The following is a 25,921-nucleotide window of genomic DNA, read 5'->3' as shown; positions in this document are numbered from 1 at the left end:
GTCGCAAAAAGTGTCATTATTGGCGACACCATAGAGCAGTCGGTATCAGCGTTATTATCAGCATCGCTATTTGCGTCGGTATCAACTTCTGATAACGATGCTTTGTGACACATTTTGCGACGCTAATAGCAATGCGTGTAGTTAATTTGCAACGCTAATAGCGATGGCAACAGGGGGGAAAAAATTGTCGCAGGGCAGCAAGCTGCCCTACCACATATAGCACTATGTGCTTTATTTGGGCCATGCAAAATAGTTTTAGTAATGTATACAATGCTCATGTAAATAAAGGCAAAGTGTACTTAAATCATAACACTGATACATGAAATAAATATATGATCACATAATGAAAACAATCGCTATAATCATGGCTGCGGACAGTTGAGCAAAAGCTAGAGTGAGTGGTGTAGACGTCCCCACATGTGTGACAAATCCCAAAGGTGATGCATGTCAAGATTGTGGGAGAGAAGGAAGGAGTCTCACTTGTAGCTTTCTTGCTTGCACAATGGGAGAATACACACAAAGGTGGAGACTGAACACAGTTTTCCTCTTCTTAGTTATGTAAGCCAAAAAGAACTCTAGTACATAGAAATAGAAGAACCCTATATATGGGTTTCAAACCAAACTCAACTAACTAAGGTGGCATACTAACTGAGCCACGAACTAGAGTAGATAAGGATAGCTGTCATCTAGCTATTATTCATGGGCGGTGTACCAACCACATTTGCACTGATAAGTCGATGACATAAATGCACAACGGTCACCCTGGCATATCACGAGTGGAGCTCGATATCTCGACACTTCCCCTCGAGCTCAATCCCAATTCCTGCACACCAAGCAGGTCTCTAAACTTGCGCAGCTTCTCTGCGCCCAATGCCTTCGTGAATATGTCAGCTACATGATCCTCTATGCTGACATAAACTAGATCAATAAGACCTAGTGAAACCCTCTCCCGCACATAGTGATAATGCACCTCAATGTGCTTTGTTCTAGCATGATAGACTGGGTTATTTGCCAAGTGTATACTGCTCATGTTGTCACAATAAATGACAACTGGCCCATCTGTAGGCTGATGCATATTATAAAGTAGCTTATGCAACCAAGCTACCTCACATGCAGCCATTGCTGCACCCCTGTACTCAGCCTCTGTGCTCGACAAGGCAACTGTAGGCTGTTTCTTGCTGCTCCAAGTGACTGCAGCACTCCCAAAAGAGAACACATATCCACTGGTAGATCGTCTATCAGAAATACTACCAGCCCAATCAGCATCAGTGTATCCATGCAACTGTATCTGAACCCCAGTCTTATAAAGTAGTCCATACTGCAGTGTGGACTTCACATACTTGAGTATGCATCTAGCCACATCCAAATGTGGTTTCCTTGGAGCCTGCATAAACTGACTTACCAATCCAATAGCATAGCTCAAATCTGGCCTGGTAATAGTCATATAAATCAAACTTCCTACTATGCTTCTATACATAGTAGGGTCTTCCAGAAGCTCACCTGCATCTATGCGCTCAGCTTCACATTCTGCTCCAAAGGAACTGAAATAGGCTTACAGCCTGTCATCCCATATTTGGATAGCATGTCCAATCCATATTGCCTCTGCAAGAGCCATATCCCACTTGGTGATCTAATCACCTCAATGCCCAAGAAATAACACAGCTCTCCCAAATCCTTCATCTCAAACTTCTGCTTCAATACCATTTTCACATGAAGGATATCTTCATCACTGTCACCTGTCATAATCAAATCATCAATATAAATGACAAGCAGCATAATACCTTTCTTTGTTTTTCTCACATAAAGTGAGAAATCTGCCTTGGAAATATGAAAGCCAATAGTGACAAGATACTGTCCTATCTTGTCAGACCATGCTCTAGGTGCTTGCTTCAAGCCATACAAGGCTTTCTTCAACCTGCAAACAAACTCAGGATGAACAACATGCACATAACCTGGTGGCTGCTCCATATAGACCTCTTCTTGCAAATCACCATGCAAGAAGGCATTCTTTACATCCATCTGATGTAAAGACCATCCCTTTGATGCAGCCATAGCAATGACTACTCTTACAGTTGCCATCCTTGCAACCGGACTGAATGTTTCTTCATAATCAATGCCATATGTTTGTGCATACCCCTTGACTACTAATCTTGTCTTGTATCTGTTCACATAACCATCTGCATTGTGCTTCACCTTATAAACCCACTTACAACCAATTGCATTCTTATCTTTAGGCAAAGGTACCAATTCCCATGTAGCATTTGCTTCCAAGGCATCCATGGCTTTCTCCCATTTTTCTTTTCCCATGGCTTGCTCAAAAGAAGTGGGTTCTGGTTCATGTATCACTTTGACCATATAGGCATAGTGAATGGCTATAAATCCATCATATTTCAGCCTATCCACAGGATACCTAGATCTGGTAGACCTGCACAAATTAGGTTCACTCCCAAATGCTCTCAAAACATCCCTGGTCTTCCTTACTCTAGGTGTAACAATAGAAGGAATACCCAACTCATCATCAATGCTCTGTTCTGAGCCACTGAATTCACCATCCACATAAGAGTGACCTGCATTCACATCAAACATGGGCTGATCTATCTTCTCTTTTTCTTTTCGTGATACCTGCATACCACTATCTACATTGCTTTGAGAAGATTCTCCTGATCTCAATCTACTTGTCCATGGCAAAGAATGTGAACCACTGCTAAAGGTCGCTCCTGGTCCACTAATATCTTGTGACTGCTGCTGTGAATTCTGTGCAACATTACCATTTTGTGCATCTACATTATCAATCACATTTACTGGTTTATACCAGCTACTCATCTCATCAAAAACAACATCTCTGCTCACTGTAAACTTACGAGTAGAAGGGTTATAGCATCTATACCCTTTTTGCTGCAGAGAGTAACCAATAAAGATGCACTTCTCAGCTTTTGGATCCAACTTGGATCTCAACTCATCTGGCACATGAACATAGGCAATGCAACCAAAAAAATTTAAATGAGAAATATCTGGTTTCCTACCAGTATACGTCTCCTCTAGAATCATGCCATGTATTGCTGTAGTGGGAGTCATGTTCATTATGTAGACTGTTGTAGCAACTGCCTCAGCCCAGTAAAAATCTGGCAGGTCTTTTTCATTGAGCATGGCACAAGATACCTCTCCAATATGCCTATTTTTTCTTTCTGCAATTCCATTTTGTTGTGGAGTAGGACTACATGAATATTGTTGCTTTATGCCATGCTCCTGCAAGAACCTTGCAAACTCATTTGAGAGGTACTCTCCCCCTCCATCTGACCTTAGGCATTTTATTTGCAGGCCTGTTTCTTTTTCAACCATAGCTTTAAGAGTTTTGAAATGCCCAAAAACTTCACTTTTCTTTTTCATAAAATACACCCAAACTTTTCTGCTATAGTCATCAATAAAACTGACAAAATAATGACAACCTCCAAGAGATGCAGCTTTAGTAGTTCACACATCAGAGTGGATTAATTCCAATGGCTTCTTACTCTTTTGAACATGTCTAGGAAATGGTTTCCTTGCCTGTTTTCCAAATTGACAGGCTTCACATACCTTATGCATTTCTGCAACCTTGAATTTAGGCAATCCTGCAACAATATTTTGGGCTTGCATTGATTTAAGTCTTTGTACATTAACATGACCAATGCGTTTATGCCAGATATCAATATCTGCAACTACACCCGTCCCATGTGCAAACATTGCTGCACTCAATTCAGGCATGTCTGCATCCATCGTAAACATTCTGCCCTTCTTCTTTCCTTTTGCTATCAAGCGACCTTTATTTTTCATATCCTCAACAAAGCATCCATGAGAATTAAATCTCACCTGCAAGCCCTGCTCAACCATTTGACCAACAGAAACTAGGTTCTTTGTGATATTTAGGACATGAAATACATCCGACAGGTATTTCTTTTTCCCATCCTGCATAGACAAAGAAATTTTCCCAATCTGCACAATAGGATGTGCAGTATCATCACCAGTCTCCACAAATCCTGGTTTTTTCATTTTCCTTGCATTCTGCATCCATTCTGCATGACATGTCATGTGGTTTGATGCACCTGAGTCAGCATACCACACATGGTTGCTTTCTTCTGCACTTGTCACAGAATTGGTCATGTGTTGCACCATAAACAAATGCTCATTTCTGTATCACCCTGTCTACTAGAAGATGCATAATTTCCTTGTTGCAATTTTCCATTCATGATGTCATTCTGCTTTTTATAGCAGTCTTTAGCCATATGACCCATTTTACCACAGTAGTAGCATTCAACATTGCTGTTTGCATTTTGGCCTCTTTGCCATCCACCACGACCTCTTTGGCTCCCCCTGCCTCTAGAGTTACCACGTCCTCCTCCAAAGGACTGGTTTTCTTGAGTTTGCTGCATATTCTGATTTCTACCAGGGCCTCCAGATCGGCCTCCTCTATCTCTGCCTCTACCTCTTCCAGCATTTGAGTAGAAGACAGCTTCTTTTGAAGTTCCTCCTGAAGAAGATGCACCACCATTTCTCTGCTCCTCAAAAATTAGAAGAGCAATCAGCTCCTCAAAATCAAGAAATCTTTCATGGACGGAAATGGATGTTCGAAACTGTGCATAATCCTTTCCTAGACCATTCAAGGTCACAGAAACTAAATCATCATCTTCCACTGGCGACCCAATGGAAGCAAGTGCATCTGCAATCTTCTTCACCTTCATGTGGTAGTCATTGATGCTCATACTTTCTCTTTGCACATTGTGCAACTCTTGCTTGAGCTACATTTTCCTGGCTTGCGTATTTGTGCTATACATTTTTGACAAAGTATCCCATGCCTCCTTTGCCGTACTTGCATCTTGAATATGCACAATCATAGAGTCTGAAATGCTAATAGACAGCGAGTGCATAACTTTCCTGGCTCTCTCATGCCATGCTTTAAATGCCTGCATTTGCTGTTGATTGGGAACATCAGGAACAACTAGTTCTTCTTCATTTCCTGCAAACGAATTCCCAATATCCTTTTTCCATAAGGAAATTTGTCATTCTGAACTTCCATGCTTGGAAGTTGTTCTTGTCAAGCTTTTCAGTGACAATCTGTGAAATAGAATCAGACGCCATTACAGAACACTGCAAAAAATTCTGCCACTGCAAAGAACACAGCTTCAGCCTCACAAGGGCAAATCTGGAAAACTGGCGAAATTGATATTTGACCACACAGTCACTTCCTAGTGACGATTTTGCATCAACAGGCAACAAGGATGATTCTATAACTCCCAATGTCTCTGCGCACAGGCATACGATGCAATTTCTACAGTAACTTTTCATCGACCTGTAGAACAGTGGTCGCACAGCATAAAACAGGGCATTTTCCTGAGTGCATGCAGAAAACTTCCACCTCCAAAACAGGCCCCGAAATGGCCTCAAATAAAAAAAACAAAGCAACCAGGGGCTAAAGCCTTTTCCCGCAGCATATATTGCCCTCTTGCTACACCGCGAAGGGCGTCTCAATTTGAGACAATGCACTCTTGCACTTTTCGGCTGTGCTACCTGCAGAGACTTGCTCCCAAAACAGAAAAATGAAAGCAACACTGGTCCTTACCAAAACACCACGAACTTGGCTTACTTTCTTGAGCTCCTTACCACGAACAAGGCTCTAATACCATGTCAAGATTGTGGGAGAGAAGGAAGGAGTCTCACTTGTAGCTTTCTTGCTTGCACAATGGGGGAATACACACAAAGGTGGAGGCTGAACACAGTTTTCCTCTTCTTAGTTATGTAAGCCAAAAAGAACTCTAGTATATAGAAATAGAAGAACCCTATATATGGGTCTCAAACCAAACTCAACTAACTAAGGTGGCATACTAACTGAGCCACGAACTAGAGTAGATAAGGATAGTTGTCATCTAGCTATTATTCATGGGCAGTGTACCAATCGCATCTGCAACTGACAAGTCGGTGACATAAATGCACAACGGTCACCCTGGCATATCACGAGTGGAGCTCGATATCTCAACAATGCAACTCTAGTAGAACGATGAGACGGAGACACCGTGTCCGTACCTCCACAGCAACCACCTGAGCCACGCTCTCTCGAACCACCACGAGAGCGAGGAGTAGCACCTTTATCCTGAGCTGACCGTGGGCTCACTGCATCCGGATTTCTACAGCATCCCCCTGAACCACTCCCTCCGTCTGGCCTAAGTTTGGAGCATTGACCTCATCTACTAGAAACTGAAGCATCAGAGCGTACCAAAGTAGATCTAATAGAGCGGCATGACGGTGTCCGAGACAGCTCCTGGTCTGCCATATCTCTGAATCTCGCCATCTGATCTGGAGACATATGTGTGAAGATGTCTTGTAGCTCCTCGTTGCTCATCCCTCGACTCATCCTGATTATCCAAATATCCACAAAGATCACCTGCATAGACAAAAAATGATGTTAGCATAATCCATATAAATCATACAAAGCACGGTAATATAAATATTAAAAAAATGATCTTACTCAAAATGCATATCTTATATATCTTTATAAGCGATTCATCAACGAATTGAGTAGGTGGATGCTCCAAGTATGAAGTATCCTATGGTCCCATGTCAATCTCATGACACAACTCCGCATACATTGGAAGGTCGATAGACATGTCACCACAAAAGGATGAGTCCACCTCATTCTCGAAGAATTCTTGGACTCTTGTATTTCCATCATTGTTACCCGATGTTGGCTCCTCTACATGCTCCAAGCTTTCGATGGCCTCCACCCCTTGCAATATTGACCCCTCTATTTTCATATTGTCCTCATCTATGCTCGGAACATTGCTTTGATCATATACTCTCACACTTCAATGAGCTGAAGATATAACATACCACCATCGAGGTTCTCAGGGGTTTGGATAGAAAATTGCATGTTCACAATCACATACAAGAGAGATTTAACTATTGTGACATGTACCATGTCGTAATACAATTAAAAAATACATGATTTTATGCACATGTTCACAATGGGCCGGCAACACAAACGTGTTGCACAAATCCATCCTTTTTTTTTTGGAATCTATTTTGAGAAATCCAAATGGACCTCGTCGAACTATTGCTCCAGCTCCTTCAAGTACCACTTTGAACCACTGCACATCGAATAGGATCATGAAGAAGCTACGGTAATCCACCGTGACAATACTTTGCAAGTTCCCAAAATACTCCATCTCATCTATAACTGTGTTTAGATCCATTGCTCGTCGTTGGCTCTCTTGCTCGAACCTTGCCATGATACCACAATCTGTTGTGGAGCGCATTTTGTCAATACGCTCCACGTGAAAATGTTGTCTGTGCAACCATGCTGCACTATATATTTTGTATTATACATTGAAAAACTCAATTAGTTGTCGCATATAAAATATAGATATAACAAACCCTAACCACATCATCACCTTTGGACTACATCCCCTCGAGAATTCCCACTCCTTGGTTGAGACGTCCGCCCCTTCGTGAGACGCTGTGGTCAAAGCTCCATGCAACCATCACGTTGACATAAACCACGGCATCTCCTCCATGCCCTCAAGATATCGAATCAATTGATGGCGCATACTACGTCGAAATTCAGATCGCGCTTCCTCTCGATCTTTCCTAGCTTGCTGGTACCTAGCAAGCCACGTCTCTATAAAGGCATGGTGCAACATACAAAAGAGATTCACTTTCTCCTCCATTGCAGCATCCATTCTTTTTTCTATCCCATTTCCAACCACCACATCTCCGGTCAATCTATCATCGTCCTTCAACCATAGCATAATGTTGTGTGAATCCACCGTTAGTAGCCATTGTGAAATATGCACTAGCGCCTCAGACACCAACCAACCTTCAACCATGCTGCATTCTAGCTGAGCTCATTGTCACACAAAGCCTTTTAGGATTTTCATGAAGTGCTCCAAGAAGAACATCCATCGCATATGGACAGGTCCAGCAATCTCCACTTCATCTATAAGATGCATAAGAAGGTGGATTTGTATCGTGAGCATGCTGGTAGGCAGGTATTTCTCAAAGAGACAGACCGTCTCCACTGCTCCCCGCCACACAGATTCAATAGAGGACATCTTAATTTCCTTCTGTGAGATCCATTGCACTAAAGTTGACAACCTGTAAATCGCCCCGTGTATTTCTGAAGTAAGGCATCCTGCGATCGTGATCAATAGTACAAACTACCACAAACGAGAAAGCATTATGAACAATGACTACACTCCAAATAGCAAAATACACATGTCACTTACAATCCATTTGTAGTCCAAACCTAACATATCTTATGCCAATCATGGGATTTTAGCCCTAATAATTGGTTGTCTTTAGAAAACGAAGACCTGAGAGAACGCATCATACCCGTCAAAGTGCAGATAGACTTGACTATTTGCTTCACAATGTGCTCCTCTTTAGTGGACAAAACCCAAGGAGCACGAGGTAGCTGCAAGTGACCATCAACACTTGACTACAGCCAAAGCGCCTCCATCTGGCCTACCTCCTTCAAATCCATTCGTGCCCCTATAGTGTCTCTCTTTCCTGTGATGTGGTCCCATAGCAAGCTGCCCACGTTCTTGAAAATATGCATGGGATCCAACAAGTGGTTGATCTGTAAGTGGGTCCAATATGGCAACTCGTAGAAAATTGAGAACCGTCACATTCCATTTGGATGTGACTCCGTGTGGACCATTTTCAGCTCATACCAGGTTTGGGCATTCATACATACTAGAGGTTATCCAAGAAAACCTTCCTTGAGTTCATGACCCTCTGGCAAGAAAGCGGCGTGTCCTTGATATACCATCTTCTTCATGGTTCGTGACCTTTGGGAGTCTAACTGTGGCCCGCACAATGGATATGCATGATAACCTGAGGTAACCAGATTTGCCCAAACACCTCTATCCAGTGAATACAAACTTGAACGAGCTATGATAGATATTACCAACAAGAATGGAAGCCTACTTACCTGAGCACTCTCAGAATCCCGGAAAGTCATGCATCGTCCACATGACAATGGCTCGAATATTGGCAGACCGTTGACCATCGCGCTTGCTCATATCTTACACGATGACCACCTTTTCCCACAAAATCTTAAGCTCATCGACTAATGGACAAAGATACACGTCCATATTTTTGACTTTGTAGCAGTGGGAATGAGTAAGCTAAGGATGAGATGTCCTTTCTTCATAGAAAGCCATGGAGGGATATTGTAGTTGACAAGGACTATAGGCCACACACTGTAAGAAGTTGAGCGCAAACCGAATGGGTTCATGTCATCCATAGCAAGACCTATCTGAAGATTCCTTGGCTCTCGGGCAAATCTTGGGAAGATAGAGTCAATGTGGCTCCATGCGCGTGAATCTGCTGATATTCGTTAAACTCCATCTGTGGACCTATTCTGCGCATGCCATGTTGTCAAGCTCACCATGCCGAACATATGAAACATGTGGTGTATGTTGGGGATAAGCAAAAAGTGTCTAAGAACTTTTTGAGGGATAGTTTTCCCTTGCAAGTCCTGTCGATACCTGTGAGCACCACACTTTGGACATGTCTCCATAGTCTCGTATTCTCCTCGAAACAGTATGCAATCATTGATACATGCATGGATACTGTTGTAGTCCATGCCAAGCTTTCATAAAACATGTTATGTATTATCATGAGATCTCAATATATGATACTTCATTAACTTGAAAAAAAATCATAAAACACCTTGAAAAAGCACAAATTTTTTTAATGATAGTGCCGAAAAGAAATCAACGAAGCGTACATACAAGGTACCTGAACAACTCTGTCACACTCACATCGCTCCACCCGTATTTTGCTTGCACACTTAGGAGTGCAAGCAGTGTCTTCAGGTGTGATACTCGACACCTATCATATAATGGTATGGATGCTTCCTCTCTAAGCGGATCAGAAGTCTTGACATCCATGGGCATCAATGCATTGATCATTGCCTCCATCTCAGGCTCCAAGATTGTAGGTAAGTCTGGAAGGCTGTCTGTCTCCTCTGGTATTGACAGTATAGATTGGATAGTACCTTCCAAGTGGTGGATTGGCTCAGGCACTCCATCCATCGCATGCCCACAAACTCTTCTAATTGGCCGCAAAGGGTGCACTCCTCCTTGGGACGAGACGTCACCTTCCTGGATAGAAAATTTGCCAGCCACACCCAATGTTTTTGTATATGGTATTCAATTAGCTTGCGAATACAATGCATGATTGATATACACTTTTCTTATCGTTTGCTCAAAATTTGAGATCACCTAATCAATGATCTCAGATTGAAACTCACCGAAGCGTCGTACGTGTTCTATAGACAATCGATGTTTTCGTCTAATTGCCAACTTACATTGAGAGCAAGGACATGGGACACACTGATTAAGATATGTCTCGCGATCTTGAACATCACGACATTCATCGTTTTCCATTTTGTCTACGTTACGACAAACAATTTGTTTTTGTTATCATTCTTTTTTTCTTTCTTAAATTGTTTGAGAAGGGATTTCTTCTCTTGTAACACAGCAAAATTAACGTATGTAAAGTCTCCACCCACCCACAAATTAACGTATATCGGAGTGTTTCACGTCTCGTAGTATTGCATCGAACCTTACCAGACCTCGCCACCACTCTCTCTTTGTTTTTTATCCATTCATTCTCTTCTCTCCTTTCATCTCTCTCTCTTTTTCTCTTTCTTTATTATGTTGTATGTTTATTCCCTCTCTCTCGTTCCTTCTTCCTTTTTTTCTTCCTCTCCCTCTCTCATTTCCTTTAACAAAATATCTCTCTCTCTCTCTACTACCAATTTTCTTTAACAAAAAATCTCTCTCTCTACCACTACCACTACCACTACCACTACCACTACCACTACCACTACCACTACCACTACAATAAACAAGAAAAGAAGAAAAAACAACAACTACTACTACTACAAACAAGAAAAGAAGAAAAAACTACTAGTACTACTACTACCACTACTACAACAACAACAACAAACAAGAAAACTAAACAACAATAAACAAGAAAAGGAAAAAAAAAAAACTACTACTACTACAAACAAGAAAACTACTACTACTACTACTACTACTACTATGACTACGATTACGACTACGACGATAACAAACCGCTACCACTACAATAAATAAGAAAAGAAGAAAAAAAAAAACAACAACAATAATTACTACTACTACTACAATAACAACAAACAAGAAAAGAAGAAAAAACTACTACTACAAACAAGAAAACTAAACAACAATAAACAAGAAAAGAAAAAAAACTACTACTACAACAACAACAAATAAGAAAACTACTAGTACTACTACTACAATCACGACTACAACAACTACGACCATGACTACGACTACCACAACAACAACAAACAAGAAGAGAATCAATTAAACAACAACTACTACTACCACTACCACTACCACTACCACTACCACTACCACTACCACTACCACTACCACTACCACTACCACTACTATCACTACCACTACCACTACCACTACCACTACCACTACTACTACTACTACGACTACCACAACAACAAAAAACAAGAAAATAAGAAATTAAACAACTACCACTATTGCTACTGCTACAAACAAGAAAATAAGAAATTAAACTACCACTACCACTACCACTACCACTACCACCATAACAACAACAAACAAGAAAAAAAGAAAAGAATAAATAAAACAACAATAACAATAACAACAACCTCTCCCTCCCTCCCTTCCTCCCTCCCTCCCTCTTCCTCTCCCTCTCTTTCTCTCTTTCCCTATTATGTTTAATGTTTTCTCCCTCTTTTCTCTCGTTCCTTCTTTTCTTTTCTCTCTTCCTCTCCCTCTCTCAATACACATGATTTTTAACAAAAACAAGTAAAAGAAAAAGAGAAAAAATAAAAACAAAGCAAGAAGGAACAATGCACTCACCGTAAAGGCCTGAGGATGGATTCAGTGGCTCCACTTCACGACGGCAGCTCCTCTTCACCCTCCGTACACCTCCTCCTCTTCTTCTCCAATGGCGGTGGTGACGATGAGAAGCTTTCCTTCTCCCTCTTTCTCTCTTTCTCTCCCTCTCCCTCTCAAATGCAAGATGGAGTTCGCTCTCTCTTTTGTTTGTTCGCGCAAAATAACGTGCTCGGGTTTCGACTCGCGTTTTTTTGTCTGAGCACCGTCGCTATTTGCGTCGCAAATAGCGATGCTGCTATTTTGCATCAGAAAGCACTGTCGCTATGCCTCCGTATCCTTGTAGTGTTCGCTTCCTACTTGTAAATTTATTTTTTCAAATCCACAAGTTATTTCGTGAATCTGAAGTATATTTTATCATTATAAAAACTTGGTATTTTCACCCTAAAAGATAATATGGGCATTTATACCTATGGCAGGCAATTCATGCGATGCCCTGTCCTAACCCACACTTAGCAGGATTTCAAATGCTTTTCCAAGTCTGTTTAGACATTAGAATTTGTATCGACAAATTTTTATCAATGTCCAATAAGTCTTACAAACTTTCAATATTTATTTGATTTCTTGATACTAATAGTTTGTCGAGTATTTCATAGTTGTTTTTGCTTCAACATCCTTGATATTTTAGGTAAGGTTTTCTCGTTGATTTATATGTGGGTCGACTCATGATATTGACGCTCTCGCTAATATAACCATTAATATTAACATTGTGTGTGTGTTCAGTAAGAAAAATAATTTTTATTTTATTTTTCTTGTATTTTATGGTTTAATCGACAATGTCCGACCATTTGTTGAACTTTCAACATTATCTAGGAAGATCAATTTTCATTTAGCTATATCATAAATGCAATGCTTTTTTTTTTTTGAAAAATTTATTCTAAGCAATGTAAAAATTATAAGTGTAAATTTTCTTTCATCTTTCGGACATCGAATTATATTACTACGCACCTAATTTATGTGCGTCCAGTATGTATTTTTCTATACAATTTTCTGTTGATTTAATGCATTGATTATCTCATGATATTATCTAAATGATTTTCTATAAATTTTTATAAGACTCATATGTGTCTGTTTATCATTAGAAAAATGAAATAGAGATAGTCACTTTCAAAGAAAAATTATAAAATATTCCCTTCCCTAACATCATCTACCTTTTTTTAGTTATTATAATCACACGTATCATTAACGAAATAACAATAAATATCATGAAATAAACCATAATTATGACATTTTCTTCATGATAGGCATATAATCCTTTTTCAAGTGAAAGATTCTTTTCACTAAATAGCTTATTATTATATTACTTAGGCCATTTTCCTAAGCGATAGTTCATATGCATTTTCTTTAAAATGCGTTTATAATCATTTAAAGCCAAATATAGCGATAAGCTTATAAAACATTATTTTTTTCTAAACCGATGAGATGTTGCCTCTATCAAGTTTGTAGTAATAGGGGTTTCGCCAATTTCTACCACGTCATTTTCTCCATCGATCGCGTTTCTTGCTTCTTTTGCTTCAAATGGGCTTCTTGAATTTTTGGACCTCATGGAGCCATGGATGTCAGGTGAAATTAACATGGTAGCTCACGGAGAGTTGATGATTGTCTAGAAAATTTTCGCCAGTGTTTTGCTTAGCGATATGGCTATATGGAAGAAATGTGTAACAGGGGATAGAGAAAATGAAAATGAGATAGAGGAGGGGCATTTTCCTTCTTCAAGGATCAAGATAGAATGGAAAAGAGATGTAGATAAATTTTTCCATCATCAGGAGGTCTTTCTTCTTTCTTTTTTTGTGAAGGAGAGGGGTTGTATTTATAGCCATGAGGGGGAAGCATACAGTCACTCATTCTTTTGGCTACTTGTCAAGAGCTAAGTAAGCTTGATAAAAAATGCTTTTTGATTACCTACCTGTTGGATGGTGGCATGGGGATGATTTTAAAATGCTTTCTCTCCCTCCATGTGTCAAAAACGTCATGATTTTTTGTCTTTTTTTTAAAATATATTTTTTTCATCAAAATGACTTCGTCTAGTAGTTTTTTGCCAAGTTACCTCATGACTTATCTAGTTTATAAAGCCGTGCCATACTCTTTGATACTTAACTTACTCAATATCATTCTTGTTATTGCGCATTCTTTATCTACCGATTAAGGCTTTTGTGATTTGTCTTGCCATTGCAAAATCAATGCGATCTTTGCTGCATTAAATAAAATCGGGAATGCTAAATCAAATATAATACGGGAAATATTATGATCAAGCCGTCGTAATATTATTTACAATGCGTATTTACTTTTTTGTTGGCTAGGTTCATTGAGGCATCTTCTCATGTCGGATTGCAGAATTGATTTAATGCAAGATTTGATATTACATACGGTCACTTATGTGATAACTCAACGAGTAATTTTTTATGAAGTGTTATGGCGGGAATATTACGTGGGTCTAACCATAGGCAAGCATGGGTGATGTCCCACATGTTGGGGCTAAAGGCTCCTTTGCCTAGCCACCCGTGTATTACTACACTGATAGCACCTACCACTGCACTCTGCAGGTAGTGGGCGCCCATCACTGTCACTTTATTCTTTATTCTTTTAGTGACAGTTTGAATAAAGGAATACCCAGTCACACATTGTGAGTGTTGGAGTTCCCATTTGTGTCTCTCTCTCTTCTTGCTCTTACTCTCCGCCATAGCTCACTTCCAAGCAAGCTTCAATCCTTCTCACCTTTCAACTGGTATTAGAGCTTTGGATTAGAGCTTGATCATGGAGCCTGGCCCAGCATTACTTTAGCCCAAATTGAAGACCTAGAGCTTGGATTTTCAATGCCAGCCATGGCTTCTTCCCCCCGAGGTAAGATTTTATCTCCCGCCTCTCCCCGGCCCTCATAGGCTCTTTGCAGGTGTTCATTGGCTTCATTGGGCACCTTGTATGCCCCTATTTTTCCCTTTATCCTCAACATAACTAGCAGGCCCCACAATCAACTCACGTTTTTTTGCGCCTGTTTCAAAATTTGGCTCAAAAATCCCATTTTTTCTCATATCTCGGGCATCCAAAACCCGATTTAGGCAATGTAAGAGTTTAACTTGGGATTTTGGCACACTCTGGATGGGATGGCGATGTCAAATCTGCGAAATTTTAATCATAGTATTTTTTGCAATAGATCTGAGTTGATTTACAGCAAGAAAATGCCATGCTCTTAGCTTATGTGATGCTGGTATTTGACGCCCAGATACTTTGGGGATGTTTGCTCAATGTTTTGAGATGCTTTGGGACTTGGTTTCAGCTTCCATAGCTCAATTTATGCAAGGATTTACTACTACATTGTTTGGGCAGCAAGGTTTTATCAGGGACATCTTACGCATAATGCTCTTTGTTGACATTTAGGTGTCCTGTTGGATGTATTGATGCTTGGTCATCATGGTTTATGCCCGAATATGCTATTTGAGAGCTATTGAGCCTTAATTTGGATGGGAACACTTTGTTGTTGGTTGGGATTTATGCTACCTTGGTTGACAGGTTATTTTACCTCTAGTTTGGTTATGCCTATTGGTTTCGGATATTGACCTTCGCGGTATACAATTTGGGCTAAAGTAATGCTGGGCCAGGTTATTTCAATGTCTTTGCGATATACAATGAAGTATTGACCTTCGCGGTATGACATTGAGCTTGTCTTTGGTTTCGAATCTTCATTTGAGCTTGAGCTTGGCTTTGGAATGCATTTGATGCTGTGTCTTCTTAGATATACATATAGCATGTATGTTACCTATGTCTGACCAGTCTTGACATGCTTCGCCTATGCCACTACTACATGCTACTTACATTGTTTGGAGCCAATTGCTACTAGTGCCTTGTCTTGGCTTGCATCTGGCTTCTGAGAACTTACTTGGGATATTTCTTAGCTTGTCAGAGTTGTATTTGGGATGATACAGTTGATGTCTATGGATGCTCTAATTGGAGGCTATAGAGCCTATATGCTCATGATGTATTATTGATATCTGATCTTGGATCTTTTGTCACTGGTGCTCTCATATGCCCTTCTTGAACTTCTTGGCTTGATCCATATGGATTTTGTGCTAGTGGGAGCATCGTTGGATGCTTGATAGACATTGAGTAGGTGGTTTATGCTATTGAGCTTTGAGTCTTCTGAGACTGGGATCTTCTTCACTTGGATGTTGCATAGTTGATATGCCGTGGTCCGCATACATGTACTTGGGCTGATTTGGGCTTCGCACTCCCTGAGCATACACCTCTTTGTGTCAAGTCTTGCCAGTGTTGTGTACACTTTGCCCTATTACATAAGGGGTGTGCCGGCTTACTAACGGATTTGTTTGATATGCTTGGGTGTTTGCTCGATGTCCGTATGACTATCATATGCTGATTTATGCCCACTTGATGCTAGTTATACTTTGACACAGTCAGTGGTTGACTTGATGCATTGATTTTGCCTACAGTTTGCTCTCACTATACCTGGCTGTAATTTATTATAGCAAGCAGTTATGTATGGACTGATGTGAAATTTTCATGCTAAATCATCCTGATTTTATGTACTTTTGATTGTACTTGGTGGGAAGCATCATTAGCTATCAGTTCGTGGTCATTTTGCCTTGGTTTTGGTGGTATTTTTGGTTGTTTATAGCAGAAAACAACAAGCAGTTTTGAACTGTCTGGATTGCATTATGGGTTCTTCTTCCACTAACAGTGCTATCTTCAACATCACTAAGCTTGATGATACCAATTATGCCTATTCGAAGAGCCAAGTTTGGCAAGTATTAGTGCAAAAATCGCAGATAAAGCCACTAAGGATGCATGGCGAGCAGCTTGAAGCTATGACTGATGATGAATGGGATGAGCTTGATGAGTTATGCAAGTCAACCCTCATCTTATCTCTCACTAAACAGGTGCATTACAATGTGGTTGAGGAAGCATAGAGTGCTTGGCAGCTTTGGGATAAAATTAAGAACCTCTATGATAAGAAAAGTCCAACAAGTCAAATGTATTAGCTAAAGCAGCTTATGGACCTGCGCATGAAGGAGAATATGATAATTTTTGCTCATTTGAGCCAATTCCATGCAATTCTCAAGAACTTAACTTCCCAGGGCCTTTAATGATGAGGTTACTCCATTGTTTTTGCTTGGGACTCTAAGTGAGTCATGGGATGTATTCTGCACTGCCTTATGTGCTCCTGCTACTATTTTGAACTTGCCTGATGTAGAGAGTGCTCTTCTGCAAGAAGAGATCAACCGCAAGAACTTGGATGCCTCTCGTGTGTCGCATGCTTTGACTGTTAGAGGCAGAGATGGTAATGGCAAGAATGACCGTGGGAATGACCATGGTAGAGACTCACAGAAGTCTAGGTCTAAGTTGCGTGGTAAGTCGCGTAGCAAGTCTCGTGGGAGAAATACTAATGTGGCATGTCATCATTGCGGCAAAAAGGGTTATATACGCCCATTGTGTCATGAGTTGCGCAATGAGAAGCGCAAAGAGAAGGGGAAAGAAAAAGTACAAGAAAATTCCTCTGATCGCATCATTATGCCTACAAAATCCAGTGTGAAAATCGAGGAGATAAATGTCATGTGGATTGATGACTCCGATAAGGAGTACATACTTGCAGCTAGTTCTTGTGATGCTACATCGTTGAGCGATGTTCACTATATGTATGCACAGTGTTGGCTTTTGGATCCTGGTGCTTCATTTCATGTTACACCATGTCGTGAGTGGTTCCACTCCTATCGCACTGTCTCTAGTTCAGTTCGCTTGGGTGATGACAGGTCACTTGCTATTGTTGGCATTGGGAATGTACGGCTATAATTCTCTACTGGCAGTACTTTTTTGTTACAGGATGTGCATCATGTACATGTGCTTACATGCAGTCTTATGTCTGCAGGGCAGCTTGATGATGTTGGGTTTCATGTTTCATTTGGGAATTTTGCTTGGAAGATCAACCGTGGTAGACTTGTGCTTGCTAGAGGTGCCAAAGCTGGTAGCCTCTATCCTCTTGTAGTTGATGGATCCTCTGTTGACCATGTTTTGTTAGTGGGTTCCATCCCACATGTATCTCTTTGGCATGCCCGTTTGGGCCATATGTCCTTGAAGGGAATGAAAATGCTTTCTGGTTTGTAGTACTCACCGCCCCTTGACTACGCATGTTTCGATTCATGTGAGCATTGTCTTTATGGCAGACAGACTAGGAATAAACATAAGTAGTCTAGTATGACACGCATGAGTGAGCCCTTAGCATTGGTACATTTGAATGTTGGGCCCATGCCCTGTCAGTCTATGGGTGGTGCAAAGTATTTTGTGACGTTCATTGACAATTCTTTGCGTAAAGTCTGGGCTTACCCCATTAAGCTTACGTTCGATGTCTTGGCTATATTTCAAAGATGACTTGCATTTGTTGAAAACCTAACTAGGCATAGGTTGATGAAATGCCTTAGGATTGACAATGGGGGAGAATATGTGTCACATGCTTTTGATCAACTATGTGACAAGAGGGGTATTAAGTGTCAATTGACCGCTCCCTATACCCCACCCCAGAATGGTTTGGCTAAGTGGATGAATAGAACCATCCAAGAGCATGTATGCAGTATGCTTAGCCATGCAGGCTTACCACAAAGCTTTTGGGCTGAAGCAGCCAGTACAGCTGTGCATGTCATAAATAGATCACCTTCTAGTGGTTTGGATTTCCAGGTTGCATAGGAGGTATGGACTGGGAAACATCCATCTTATGCGCATCTACGTGTCTTTGGGTGTGAGACATTTTGCCATGTGCCCAAAGACAAGCATACTAAGTTGGATCCTAAGAGTATCAAATGCATTTTCCTTGGCTATGGGGATGCATGCAAGATGGGTTACCGCCTTTGGGATCCACAAGCGTGAAAAGTTATCCATAGCCATGATTTAGTATTCCATGAAGACAAGATGCATAGGCAGCCTAAGAAGGTGATAAGATACACAAGGTTATATTCCATGAGGAGCCACGTGCCCCTGCACAGCCAGTTGGATAGCCTACAGTAGCAGTTGGCACACATGGCCAGGGTGTTGGACTAGCCACAAAGCCTACTATGAGACAGTCTACTAGAGATAGACATCCACCTGATAGATGTGAGCCCTCGATGCATTATGTCTTGATTACAGATGCAAGAGAGCCTCTCACCTATGATGAGGCTATGCAAAGAGGTGACAGTCACTCCTGGGAGAGGGCTATGCAGTCTGAGATAGACTCCTTGCATAAGAATATGACTTCGGATTCGGTTGCACTACCTCAGGGCAAGAAGGCTTTGCCATGCAAATGGGTGTACAAGCTAAAAAGTACCCCTGGAAACCCCAAGCCGGCTTATAAAGCAAAACTTGTCACTAAGGGTTTAAACAGGAGCATGGAGTTGACTTTGCTGCAGTCTTTTCTCATGTGATCAAGATGACCACCCTACGCTTGGTTTTGGCCTTAGTCGTGCAGCTTGACTTGGACTTGTACTAGATGGATGTCAAGACTGCATTCTTGCATGGGGATTTTCTGTAATGAAGGGGACCTAGGAGAGAGAAGGAGAGAAGGGAGAGACTGCACGGAGGAGAGAGAAAGAGGGTGATAAGGAGAGAGAAATACTAGGAGTAGAGAGAGAAAGACAAGAAGAGGAGAGAGAAATGGCTGGCAGCCATGGAAGGATAGGGAAGAAGGTGAAGAAGGTGAAAGGACAGAAGTGTATTCATCAAATGGTCCCTATGTCGTGTCCCTTACACATTTTATACTTAGGTCAACTTGACCTAAGTATTTCCCTCCATTACAATCCATCCCCACTCAAAATGAACTTTTTGTCCTCAAAAACAAAGATCGAACTTATTGGTATAGCCAAGTAGTGGGATACAGAGTACTACTCTGTACAACATGTTGAGATGTCGAGCTCCACTCGTGATATGCCAGGGTGACCGTTGTGTATTTATGTCACCGACTTGTTAGTTGCAGATGCGGTTGGTACACCGTCCATGAATAATAGCTACATGACAGCTATCCTTATCTACTCTAGTTCGTGGCTCAGTTAGTATGCCACCTTAGTTAGTTGAGTTTGGTTTGAGACCCATATATAGGGTTCTTCTATTTCTTTGTACTTGACTTCTTTTTGGCTTACACAACTAAGAAGAGAAAAATTGTTTTCAGCCTCCACCTCTGTGTGTATTCCCCCATTGTGCAAGCAAGAAAGCTACAAGTGAGACTCCTTCCTTCTCTCCCACAATCTTGACATGGTATCAGAGCCTTGTTCGTGGTAAGGAGCTCAAGAAAGCAAGCCAAGCTCGCGGTGTTCTGGTAAGAGGAGCAGTGTTGCTTTCATTTTCTGTTTTGGGACCAGATCTCTGCAGGTAGCACAGCCGGAAATTGCAAGAGTGCATTGTCTCAGGTTGAGACGCCCTTCGCGGTGAAGCAAGAGGGCAGTATATGCTGCAGGAAAAGGCTTTAGCCCTCGGCGACCCTGTTTTTTTTATTTGAGGCCATTTCGGGGCCTGTTTTGGAGGCGAAAGTTTTCTGCACGCACTCAGGAAAAGGCCCAGTTTTATGCTGTGAGACTACTGTTCTACAGGTCGGTGAAAAGTTACTGTAGAAATTGCATCGTATGCCTATGTGCAGAGACATTGGGAGTTACAGAATCATCCTTGTTGCCTGTTGATGCAAAATCGTCACTAGGAAGTGACTGTGTGGTTAAATACCACTTTCGTCAGTTTTGCAGATTTGCCCTTGTGAGGCTGAAGCTGTGTTCTCTGCAGTGAAAGAATTTTTTGCAGTATTCTGTTATGGCGTCTGATTCTCTTTCGCAGATTGTAACTGAAAAGCTTGACAAGAACAACTTCCAAGCATGGAAGTTTAGAATAACGAATTTCCTTATGGGAAAAGGATATTGGGAATTTGTTGCAGAAAATGAAGAAGAACCAGTTCTTCCTAATGTTCCCAATCAACAACAAATGCAGGCATTCAAAGCATGGCATGAGAGAGCCAGGAAAGTTATGTACTGGCTGTCTATCAGTATTTCAGACTCTATGATTGTGCATATTCAGGATGCAAGTACGCCAAAGGAGGCATGGGATACTTTGTCAAAAATGTATAGCACAAATACGCAAGCCAGGAAAATGCAGCTCAAGCAAGAGTTGCATAATATGCAAAGAGAAAGTATGAGCATCAATGACTACCACATGAAGGTGAAGAAGATTGCAGATGCACTTGCTTCCATTGGGTCGCCAGTGGAAGATGATGATTTAGTCTCAGTGACCTTGAATGGTCTAGGAAATGATTATGCACAGTTTCGGACATCCATTTCAGTTCGTGAAAGATTTCCTGATTTTGAGGAGTTAATTGCTCTTCTAATTTCTGAGGAGCAGAGAAATGGTGGTGCATCTTCTTCAGGAGGAACTTCAAAAGAAGTTGTCTTCTACTCAAATGCTGGAAGAGGTAGAGGCAGAGGTAGAGAAGGTCGATTTGGAGGCCGTGGTAGAAATCAGAATATGCAGCAAGCTCAAGAAAACCAGTCCTATGGAGGAGGACGTAGTAACTCTAGAGGCAGGGGGAGCCAAAGAGGTCGTGGTGGATGGCAAAGAGGCCAAAATGCAAACAGTAATGTTGAATGCTACTACTGTGGTAAAATGGGTCATATGGCTAAAGACTGCTATAAAAAGCAGAATGACATCATGAATGGAAAACTGCAACAAGGGAATTATGCATCTTCTAGTAGACAGGGTGATGACAGAAATGAGCATTTGTTTATGGTGTAGCACATGAACAATTCTGTGACAAGTGTAGAAGAAAGCAATGATGTATGGTATGTTGACTCAAGTGCATCAAACCACATGACAGGTCATGCAGAATGGATGGAGGATGCAAGGAAAATGGAAAAACCAGGATTTGTGGAGACTGGTGATGATACTGCACATCCTATTGTGCAGATTGGAAAAATTCCTTTGTCTATGCAGGATGGGAAAAAGAAATACCTGTCTGATGTATTTCATGTCCCGAATATCACCAAGAATCTGGTTTCTGTTGGTCAAATGGTTGAGCAGGGCTTGCAGGTCAGATTTAATCCTCATGGATGCTTTGTTGAGGATATAAAAAATAAAGGTCGCTTGATAGCAAAAGGAAAGAAGAAGGGCAGAATGTTTACGTTGGATGCAGACATGTCTGAATTGAGTGCAGCAATGTTTGCACATGGGACCGGTGTAGTTGCAGATATTGATATCTGGCATAAACGCATTGGTCATGTTAATGTACAGCGACTTAAATCAATGCAGGCCCAAAATATTATTGCAGGATTGCCTAAATTCAAGGTTGCAGAAATGCATAAGGTATGTGAAGCGTGTCAGTTTGGAAAACAGGCAAGGAAACCATTTCCTAGACATGTTCAAGAGAGTAAGAAGCCATTGGAATTAATCCACTCTGATGTGTGGACTACTAAAGCTGCATCTCTTGGAGGCTGTCATTATTTTGTCAGTTTTATTGATGACTATAGCAGAAAAGTTTGGGTGTATTTTATGAAAAAGAAAAGTGAAGTTTTTGGGCATTTCAAAACTCTTAAAGCTATGGTTGAAAAAGAAACAGGCCTGCAAATAAAATGCCTAAGGTCAGATGGAGGGGGAGAGTACCTCTCAAATGAGTTTGCAAGGTTCTTGCAGGAGCATGGCATAAAGCGGCAATATTCATGCAGTCATACCCCACAACAAAATGGAATTGCAGAAAGGAAAAACAGGCATATTGGAGAGGTATCTCGTGCCATGCTCAATGAAAAAGACCTGCCAGATTTTTATTGGGCTGAAGCAGTTGCTACAGCAGTCTACATAATGAACAGGACTCCCACTGCAGCAATACATGGGATGACTCCAGAGGAGAGGTATACTGGTAGGAAACCAGATATTTCTCATTTGAAAATTTTTGGTTGCATTGCCTATGTACATGTGCCAGATGAGTTGAGATCCAAGTTGGATCCAAAAGCTGAGAAGTGCATCTTTATTGGTTACTCTCTGCACAGCAAAAAGGGTATAGATGCTATAACCCTTCTACTCGTAAGTTTACAGTGAGCAGAGATGTTATTTTTGATGAGATGAGTAGCTGGTATAAACCAGTAAATGTGATTGATGATGTAGATGCACAAAATGGTAATGCTACACAGAATTCACAGCAGCAGTCACAAAATATTAGTGGACCTGGAGCGTCCTCTAGCAGTGGTTTACATTCTTCGCCATCAAGTGTTCCTTTTTGCCTCCGTAGAAAAATCCTTCCGTCTTCCGGCAATAAAACCCAAAGGTTTATCCTACCAAGATTCCACCTTGTAACTAGTATCAAGGCCTCGAGATCCCATCTCAAGTCACGTAGAACACTTGTGTAGGGCCTGGAGACATTGGGATTTATGGCCAGAGCCCCCACTGGCACCCAAGCATCCTCCTACGCCAAGTAATTTCAATGGAGAGACCTCTCGTGGCGGGTTTGGTCCACATTTATGACGCTTATCCACAACCCCCTTGGTTAGGGTTTGGCGGTTCACAGGGGGGAGCTAGTGCCATCCTTCCTTAATTATCCCTTTAGGAAATCAACCACAACTGAAGTACCCAGCTTAAAAACAATCACTAGGGAAAACATCCCTTTTGTTTCCATGGCAATCAGTCATCTCAGACCCGGCCATGCAATCATAAAATACACCCCACTTGGGTTAACATCCAAAACCACATTAATAAACAGTTGAATGCACAACCTCTTGCTTCAAGGCATCGCAATCCCATTGCATGCACAATCAGAATTTAACTTGGATGTATCAAAACACTTGCTCAAGGGATTTACAACCTTTTCGAACAACCAAGCATAACTTGGGTCAACAATCCATTTAGGGTTAGGTCACCAGCTTCAATTAAGCTAGGAGCGTATCCACTTGCGATAGTCCACAGCGTGATCGATAAAACAATTCGCAAGCAATTATACTTATTCCTAATGCACCAGATCTCATGAAGGTCTAGGTTTCTATCCATTGGAAACTATCATTTCATGTGTTTCTTTTAGTCATGATCGCGAAGCATGAATTCTAAATGACTATTCATGCACTGAACTGGTTTAAAAGCTATTATTTTATGTGAAATAATGCAAAAACCTTATCATTTTCTATGTGTAAAAGCTATCATTTCATGCATATAAACTTATGCAAACTCCATACTCTACCATTTCACGCATGCAACCGAGCACTTAGAGTAAACAAAAATCCTAGGACTCGTCCTTGTTCCATGCACGTAGCTAACCCTTTTATCTCTTCCATGAGAAATAATACATAATTAACTATAATGCTTAAAGAACCTGAGTTTGATTCGTGTTCATAGGGGCATTTATTGTGTTGGCCACTCTGCTCGCCTCTCCCGCGTTATCGGTACCAATGGTAGCTTTGGCACCTACGCTTCCCGCGATTTTCTTCTTGGGAGCCATTTCTACTCGGGGTTTGGATAGTCTGGGCCTTAGCGGCCTTCAAGATGACCGGTTCGGGAGGAAAAGGTCACGGGCAAGGGATTCTTTGCCACTGAGGGGGTGGCTTGAGTGTGGCTCCTCGAACTATCTTCTCTCTCCAACTCTCTTCCCCTCTCTTTCTCCTTCTTTTCTTCTCCTTCTCTCTCTTCTCTCCCTCTTTTTCTCCTTCTTCCTCTCTCTTCTCTCTCTCTCCCTTCTTCTCCTATTCTCTTCTTCTCCCTCTCCTTCTCTTCTTCTCTCTCTCTCCTCTTTCTCTCCTTCCCCCTCTCTTCCTTCTTACTGGGCACACGAGGGTGGGGGGAGGGCTGTCGAACTGGATGTCAAAAGGGGGGGGCTCATCGTCTGTTGCGCTAGAGGGGGGCTTGTGTTGCAACGGAGGGGAGGGGCGCAATGCAGAATAGCGAGGGGGGGAGGTCCTGTGTGTCACGGTCAGCAGGGGGTTGCCTGTCGTTGAGGGAGGGGGAGGAAACTTTATAAGGTGGGGGGGGAGGAAGCTCCTATCCGCCGCCACCTGGGGGCCTGCATGCCCCTCCTTCTCTCACTTAACTCCCTCTCTCTCTCTCTCTCCCCCCGCCACGCACATGGCAAGGGGAGATAGAGGGAGAGATTTTAAAAAAATTCAATTTTTTAAAAATAATCTAAGGGGGGGTTCTCATGGGGGAGGGCACAGGGGTCACGGGGGAACATTACATCATCATGCAAATCCCCATGCAAGAATGCATTCTTGACATCCATCTCCAAGTCAAGCTGCACGACTAAGGCCAAGATCAAGCATAGGATGGTCATCTTGACCACCACAGGAGAAAAGAATTCATCAAAGTCAACACCATGCTCTTGTTTAAAACCCTTAGCAACAAGTCTTGCCTTATAAGCCAGCTTGGGGTTGTTAAGGGCACCTTTCAGCTTGTACACCCATTTGCATGGCAAAGCCTTCTTGCTGTTAGCCAATGCAACCAAATCAGTAACGTGCCCGCCCCTCAAATTGCAGGACACGTCTTAGTAGTCCATCGAGAGATCAATCTAGAAGACGTCATCCGGCACTCCCAAGGAATGACACGGGGTTTGCTAACTAGGGTCTCCCAAGTATGCCTTGCAACAAACCTTATCTGGCCATTCCCATTAGGATCGACCTGAAGTTTGGGTTCCTAGTAGTCGCGTCTTCTTAACAGCCTTCTAGCGTATCCACTTTGCGTAGATACAACTGGACCCAAGCAGACTCATATCACACTTGGTTCAAAGAGAATGGAAAACAAGAGGGAGGCATCGCTTGACCTTTCTTCCCCTAGGGCATAGTCCCATTCCGGTCCCCTAAAATGGTATGAATCAGGGTTTCAACTTACAAGTTCTAAGGTCCTTGTCTAACTAATGTTCGCATCAAATAAATTCCATTGAGGAAAGCTCTTGGCTAACCGAGACCACCCTGCTGTAGGATAGACCCATTGGTCACATCCACCACGCTTCCCTCGGGGGTTGTTTTAGTTATCTAATTACCTACCACATT

This window comes from Lygodium microphyllum, chromosome 23, assembly GCF_053477565.2.
Source record: "Lygodium microphyllum isolate KBCC chromosome 23, Lygodium_microphyllum_v1.1.10, whole genome shotgun sequence".
Classification (NCBI taxonomy): Eukaryota; Viridiplantae; Streptophyta; class Polypodiopsida; order Schizaeales; family Lygodiaceae; genus Lygodium; species Lygodium microphyllum.
Note: the sequence above shows the minus strand (reverse complement) of the source record.